This window comes from Myotis brandtii, unplaced genomic scaffold, assembly GCF_000412655.1.
Source record: "Myotis brandtii unplaced genomic scaffold, ASM41265v1 scaffold243, whole genome shotgun sequence".
Taxonomy (NCBI): Eukaryota; Metazoa; Chordata; class Mammalia; order Chiroptera; family Vespertilionidae; genus Myotis; species Myotis brandtii.
The window spans coordinates 802,272-808,844 of NW_005359195.1; positions in this window are offsets into that span (position 1 = coordinate 802,272).

Below are 6,573 nucleotides of genomic sequence, written 5' to 3' on the forward strand. Positions count from 1 at the left end.
TGAGGCAGCAGAGTGGGAAATCAGGGAGATAAAGTCCCCTGAGGCACAGAGGTTCCAAGACTCCCAGGTTCACTTAGCATCTGATTGGCTGCAGGGCCATCCCAGGAACGTCATAGGAGTTTACCCAATGGGCTTTCTAGGATCTCCAGATTGCTGGTCTGAGAGCAGGGCCCAGTCTATATGCCTCCCCGTGAGGAGGAGGGGTGCCTTGTCTGAATGAAACAGGAGGTCATCTCTTATGCTGCAGGCAAGGCCCCTTAATGTGACCAGAGAAAACAGCCACAAAGTTGCCATTTCTTCCTTTCTTTTTTTTTTTTTTTAACATGAACTCATTTTATTTTATTTATTTTAATCCTCATCCAAGGATAGAGAGAGAGAAACATTGATGTGAGAGAGCCACATTGACTGGTTGCCTCCCGCACGTACCCGGACCGGGGCCAGGGATGGAACCTGCAACCCGTGCCCTTGACCAGGAATTGAACCTGAGGCCCTTAAGTCTAAGGGCTGATGCTCTAAAGTCTAAACCACTGAGCCAAACCAGCCAGGGTGGAGTTGCCATTTCTTGAGTCAGGGTCAGAGGGGAGTAGAATGGAATGACACCAATTTTTAGGGAGAAGAAGGATAAAGAGACAGGTAACCATCCTGTGGGCATGCAGGGCCAGATCTTTGAATTAAATCCTCTGGCCAGAAATTGCCTGCTGGACAGAGGGTGTGTCTCTCTGGGAGGGGATCAAAGACCCTGACCCAGAGACATTGTGATGACTGAGCAGAGATAAGAGAGGAGGAGACTGAGCAGCTGCACCACCAGAGCCCTGTGGGGCTGCTGCAGAGGCTGGTGACCTCTGGCTGAAGAGCACAGTGGAGAGCTCTAGGCTTTTCCTGGGACTCTTTCCAGGGTCCAGAATCAGCAGAAATGGCTCAGGTTACCTGAGAACACTGAAGGGGCAGGGCCAGGGCACTGGCAGAGAGAGCTAGCTGGCCAAGCTAAAGTAAAGGTCATCAGAGACTACTAGATCCTGGCAGCAGCAGCTGCCTGGATCCTGGCACATTAAAAGATTTCCAGCAACTGTAAGTGACCTTGAATGAGAGTTCTCAGGGCATGCCTGGAGAGATGCTGCAGGAGCTTTGGATAATCTTGTAGAAGAGATCATTTTTGTGATTTTCTCCCATTATCTATATATATAAAAGCCCAGCGACCCAAAGGAGGAACAACCAGAATGACCGATCAACCAATCGCTATGATGCACACTGACCACCAGGGGCAGACGCTCAACACAGGAGCTGCCCCCTGGTGGTCAGTGTGCTCCCACAATGGGAGGGCCGCTTGGCTGACCAGGATGAGCAGCGCTCCCAAAGCAGGAGCAGCTGCTCAGAGGGCAGGTCCACAGCCGCTCGGCTGGCCAGAATGAGTGGTGCTCCCACAGCGGGAGGATCCCTGCAGGCCATGCCCTCCACCAGTGCATAAATCTGTGCACCAGGCCTCTAGTAGTATAAATAAAGGACCTACAGGTGGGGTGACCAAGATTTTTCCAAGATGTTATATTGCCTCGGTAGAGGTATTGTTATTTCCCATATATTGGACATTATTGATCCAAAATCTAGGGATTACTCCAAAGTATTAAGAGCCTCAAATGTTTCAAACCTGATTAAAATTAATATTTGATTGAAAAGCTATAAAATTTTATCAGTACACCAACTAGTGAACTACAACTCAACCCTTACTCTTTACATGGTAATAGAAGAAAAACAGCAAAAATCACCTCTCCCATAGTTGACTCTACAGATTATCCTAAGGACCAAAGCATTAAATATATGAATGTTTATTTAATTTGAAACAAGGGAGCATCCTGAAATATTTGACATAATGTGGTTGGGGACATGAAAATAAGGGTACAATGAAGGACCTATATATTTATTTCAGAGAGGGAGAGAAAGATAGAAACATCAATGATGAGAGAGAATCATTGATCGGCTGCCTCCTGCACACCCCTGGTTGGGGATTGAGCCTGCAACCTGGGCATGTACCCTGACTGGGAATCTAACTGTGACCTTCTGGTTCATAGGTTAACATCCAACCCACTGAGCCACACCAGCAGGGCAGGAATGATTTCTAAATGATAAGCCTATCAAACTTACTGGCCCTTTGTTTTGTTATAGGCATTACTACACAAGGGTTGTAGGGATGTCCTGACGTTTTGGGATCCTTAAACAGTATCATCTAATGCAAAAGAACTGTAGAATTGGAATTCACAAGCAAGGTGAAAAGCCAGATATAAAGAAATGGAGACATGGAAAGAGAAAATGAAATTATGTGTTATTTGCATAACAAAGCATTGTACAACTTACCAAGATAACTTACAAGTTATTAAAAAAGGGTTTTAGTGTTCTTTTCCAGATAAAAGGCCTAGTAATTAAAACAGTGAAAAATAAGTAGTAATTCTTTTCTTTCCACATAAATTCCAAAAGCTAAATGTTATTTTAAATATCTGATCACAAGTGTTAGCTTATGGCAGTAAGGCCTGAGTTTGGTTCCCTTGAAGAAAATTTAAGATAGAAGGTTAGAAAAATATGGAAGCCAGCTCACTAGGGGAGGAAGAGCTTGGTGAACCACACTAAATAGGGTAACAGGATGAACAAAATGTCCAGGGAAGCTCATAGCGTCATCACTTAGGATTCATGAAGTATACCACATTTACTAACAAGCATATTACTTCTGTTTTTATCCTCTAAAAAAATAATAATGTATTTGCGGATTGTTTGCCATGTCCATTGTGCGTACCCAGCCAACCTGTGATGTTTTATTATTATTATTTTATTTTTCCACTAGTTCATTCCTTTATTTGGAAAATATTAAACACAAGTGTAGTAGGTTGGATAATGGCTACACCAAAATACAAAGACCTACTCCCTGGAACTTGTAGAAGTCACTCTGTTTAAGGAAAGGGTCTTTGCAGATGCCATTAAGCACTCTGAGATGAGGAGATTCCTTTGGGTTATGTGAGTGGGCCCTAAGTCCATCACCAGTGTTCTTATAAGAGACAAAGGAAAATAATAGACATAGAGAAGGTCATGTGAAGACAACAGAGAGATGTAGCCACAGGTGAATGGATGCTGACAGCCCCCTAGAACTAGAAGAGATAAGAGATTCTCCCATAGAGCCTCCAGAAGTGCCACCCAGCTGATACCTCAGTTTTGAACTTCTGGCCTGTTCTGATAAGCCACCCAATTTTGGGTAAGTTGTTACAGCATCCCTAGGAAACTAATACACATAACTATATTTGTCTGATGTTTGAGGACCCAGAACCTGGATTAAAGGATGTGGCTGGTTCCTAACTATATCTTACGAACCCCCTTCTGACTAGAAATTGGTACCAAAAATTACAAAATTTTGCCCTACCCTGTTTGGGTCAGTGGAAAGAGTGTTGGCCTGTGGACTGAAGGGTTCCAGGTTGGATTCAGGTCAAGGGCATGTACCTGGGTGCAGGTTAGATCCCCGGCTCTGGTTGGGGCATGTGCAAAGGCAACCGATTGATGTTTCTCTCTCACATCAATGTTCCTGTCTCTCTCTCTCTCTCCCTTCCACTCTCTCTAAAAATCAATGGAAAAATATCCTCAGGTGAGGATTAATAACAACAACAAAAATTACAAATTCGGAAGTTAAGAAATGTACATCCCAATAACCCAGTGGAAAGTAGAAATTATTTTGAACTGAATGAAAATATGAATATCAAAATATTTGGGATGTGCTTAAAGCCATACTTAAAGGGAGGTTTATAGCCTTAAATGCATAGTTAGAAAGTAGAAAGGCTAGCCCAGCTGTCATGGCTCAGTGATTGAGTGTCGACCTATGAACCAGGAGGTCATGGTTTGATTCCTGGTCAGGGCACATGTCTGATTTGCAGACTTGATCCCTACTGTGGGGCGTGCAGGAGGTAGCCAATCAATGATTCTTATAATTGATGTTTCTATCTCTCTCTCCCTACCCCTTCCTCTCTGAAATCAATAAAAGTATATTTTAAAAAAGAAAATACAAAGGCTAAAAATGAATTAGCTATATAACATTCTTAAGAAACCAGAATAATAACTACAAATTAAAGTTAAATAAATGGAAGAAAATAATAGCAGGAATTAATGGAAGTATAACATGCAAAAAAATTGTATTAAAGCAGTTATTTTAAAAGAAAAAAATTGCACCCTAGCTGGTTTGGCTCAGTGGATAGAGTGTCGGCCTGCGGACTGAAGAGTCCGGGGTTCGATTCCAGTCAAGGTTACATGCCCAGGTTGTGGGCTCCATCCCCAGTAGGGGGCATGTAGGAGGCAGCCAATCAATGATTTTCTCTCATCATTGATATTTCTATCTCTCTCTCCCTCTCCCTTCCTCTCTGAAATCAATAAAAATATATATTAAAAAAATTGCTAAACTCTCGGTGAGAAAAAATGGCAAGACCAATGTTAGGAATGAAGAAGAGTCACTATGATTATAATTATTAAAGAGATAAGAAGACATTTCAAATGAATAAAATGTAAGTGAAATAAATTCATTGGAAAAACACAACTTACCAAAATGAAGGAAAATTGGGCCCTGGCTGATGTAGCACAGTGACTAGAGTGTCAGCCCTTGATCCAAAGGGTTGCAGGTTTGCTTTCTGGTCCCCAGTCAAGGGCACATACCTGGGTTGCAGGTTTGATCCCTGGTCCCCGTTGGGTGCGTGCAGGAGGCAACCAATCAATGTGTGTGTCTCATATCAATGCTGTTCTCTCTCTCCCTCTCTCCACCTCCCTCCATTCAACTCTCTAAAAAAATCAATGGATACTTCCGGGTCAAGGAATACAGAGGGTTTTGTGGCATGCAGGCCATCAGAGCAGAGGAAAGCTCTGCAGTGGTCTGAGTATGGATGAGAGTCGACCCGTGATGTTTTAGAAAAGAAGAATAAGATGCTGCAGTTCCTAAATATCAAAGTGGGATGGTCTGTTGGCTCTTCAGACAGAGTCTCATAGGGTTGAGTCAAGAAGATCCAAAGTGTGGTCCTCATAGGTGCTCATTAAGTTCAGAGAATGGCTCTTCTGATCTTTACTAACTGCCAACCTATTAATTACAATAAGAAAAACCCCCAAGTCAGCCACATACATTGAGGAGTCTGAATGGTTTCCTATAGGAAATTGACAAAAGAGCAGCAAAATGAGTATCATAATTTTGGTGTCTAAGCTAAGGAGTTAGTTGGGTTATTGCAATGGCTAATGTTGTAAGCCTAATACAGGACAAGTGGAAGTACACTACGCGATTGCAATGGCTAATGTTGTAAGCGATGTAAGCCTAATACAGGACAAGTGGAAGTACACTACGCTGTACACCAGTGATAAAACTCTTATTTTTATAGCAGCAATAAACTAAAGCCTATTATAATAGTCTAGTTTATTGAACCACTCCTGGACTAGAACTCAGTCAAGTGTCAAGGGTCATCAGTACCACTCATTTCTTAACTCCCAATTGGAAATCTACTTAAAGATTTATGAGAGCTTGATTCCTTGAGCGTTTTACATTTACTACTGCCGAATGGTTGACCAGTGGGAGAGAGGGCAGGGTATAATGTTAAGGGGTTGAAATAATTAACAGGCCTAGGCAAAAATTACATGCAATTTTCACTGTTTCTGTCACATATCATGATGTTAACAAGGCCCACATGAGTATAGCAAAAAACTTTAATTGTTCTTTCTTCATGTTTGGAGAATGTGAATTTTTACACTAATATTTCCTCTCCCCATCAAGTCACCAGCACGCCAGTGCTCACTTCCACTTCTGTTTTTAAACTCTTGGCCTAAGACAATTTTGACCTCTATGGCTGATCTTTTTCTATTTTTAGTTATTTTTAAAATATATTTTTATTGATTTCAGAGAGGAAGGGAGAGATAGAAACATCAACGATAAGAAAGAATAATTGATTGGCTGCTTCCTGCACTGCCCCCCACTGGGGATTGAGCCCACAATTCCGGCTTGTGCCTTGGCCAGGAATTGAACCATGACCTCCTGGTTCATAGGTGGAGCCTCAACCATTGAACAACACTGGCAGGGCATTTTTCTGCTATTTTTAAACACACGTTTTGTATGTTAAATATATAAGTAAGATTGCCAATGTAGTATTAATTTGAGCGATGGAGATCTTCGAATTTCAGTAAACCCGGTATTGTTACTGACGAAATGAGGAGACCTCGGTTCTTGTCTTCTTGGGGAAAAGATTTCAATCAAGAAACAAAGTGTAGAAAAGAAAGCAATAATTTATTGACCACAGCAAAAATATACTTAGGACCATGAAACAAGGAAGGGCATAGAGGTAGCAAGAGCCTAGCCGTGGTCGGCAAACTGCGGCTCTCGAGCCACATGCGGCTCTTTGGCCCCTTGAGTGTGGCTCTTCCTACACTTAGGAGTACCCTAATTAAGTAAATAACAATGTACCTACCTATATAGTTTAAGTTTTAAAAATTTGCCCTAACTGGTTTGGCTCAGTGGATAGAGCATCGGCCTGTGGACTGAAGGGTCCCAGGTTCGATTCCAGTCAAGGGCATGTACCTTGGTTG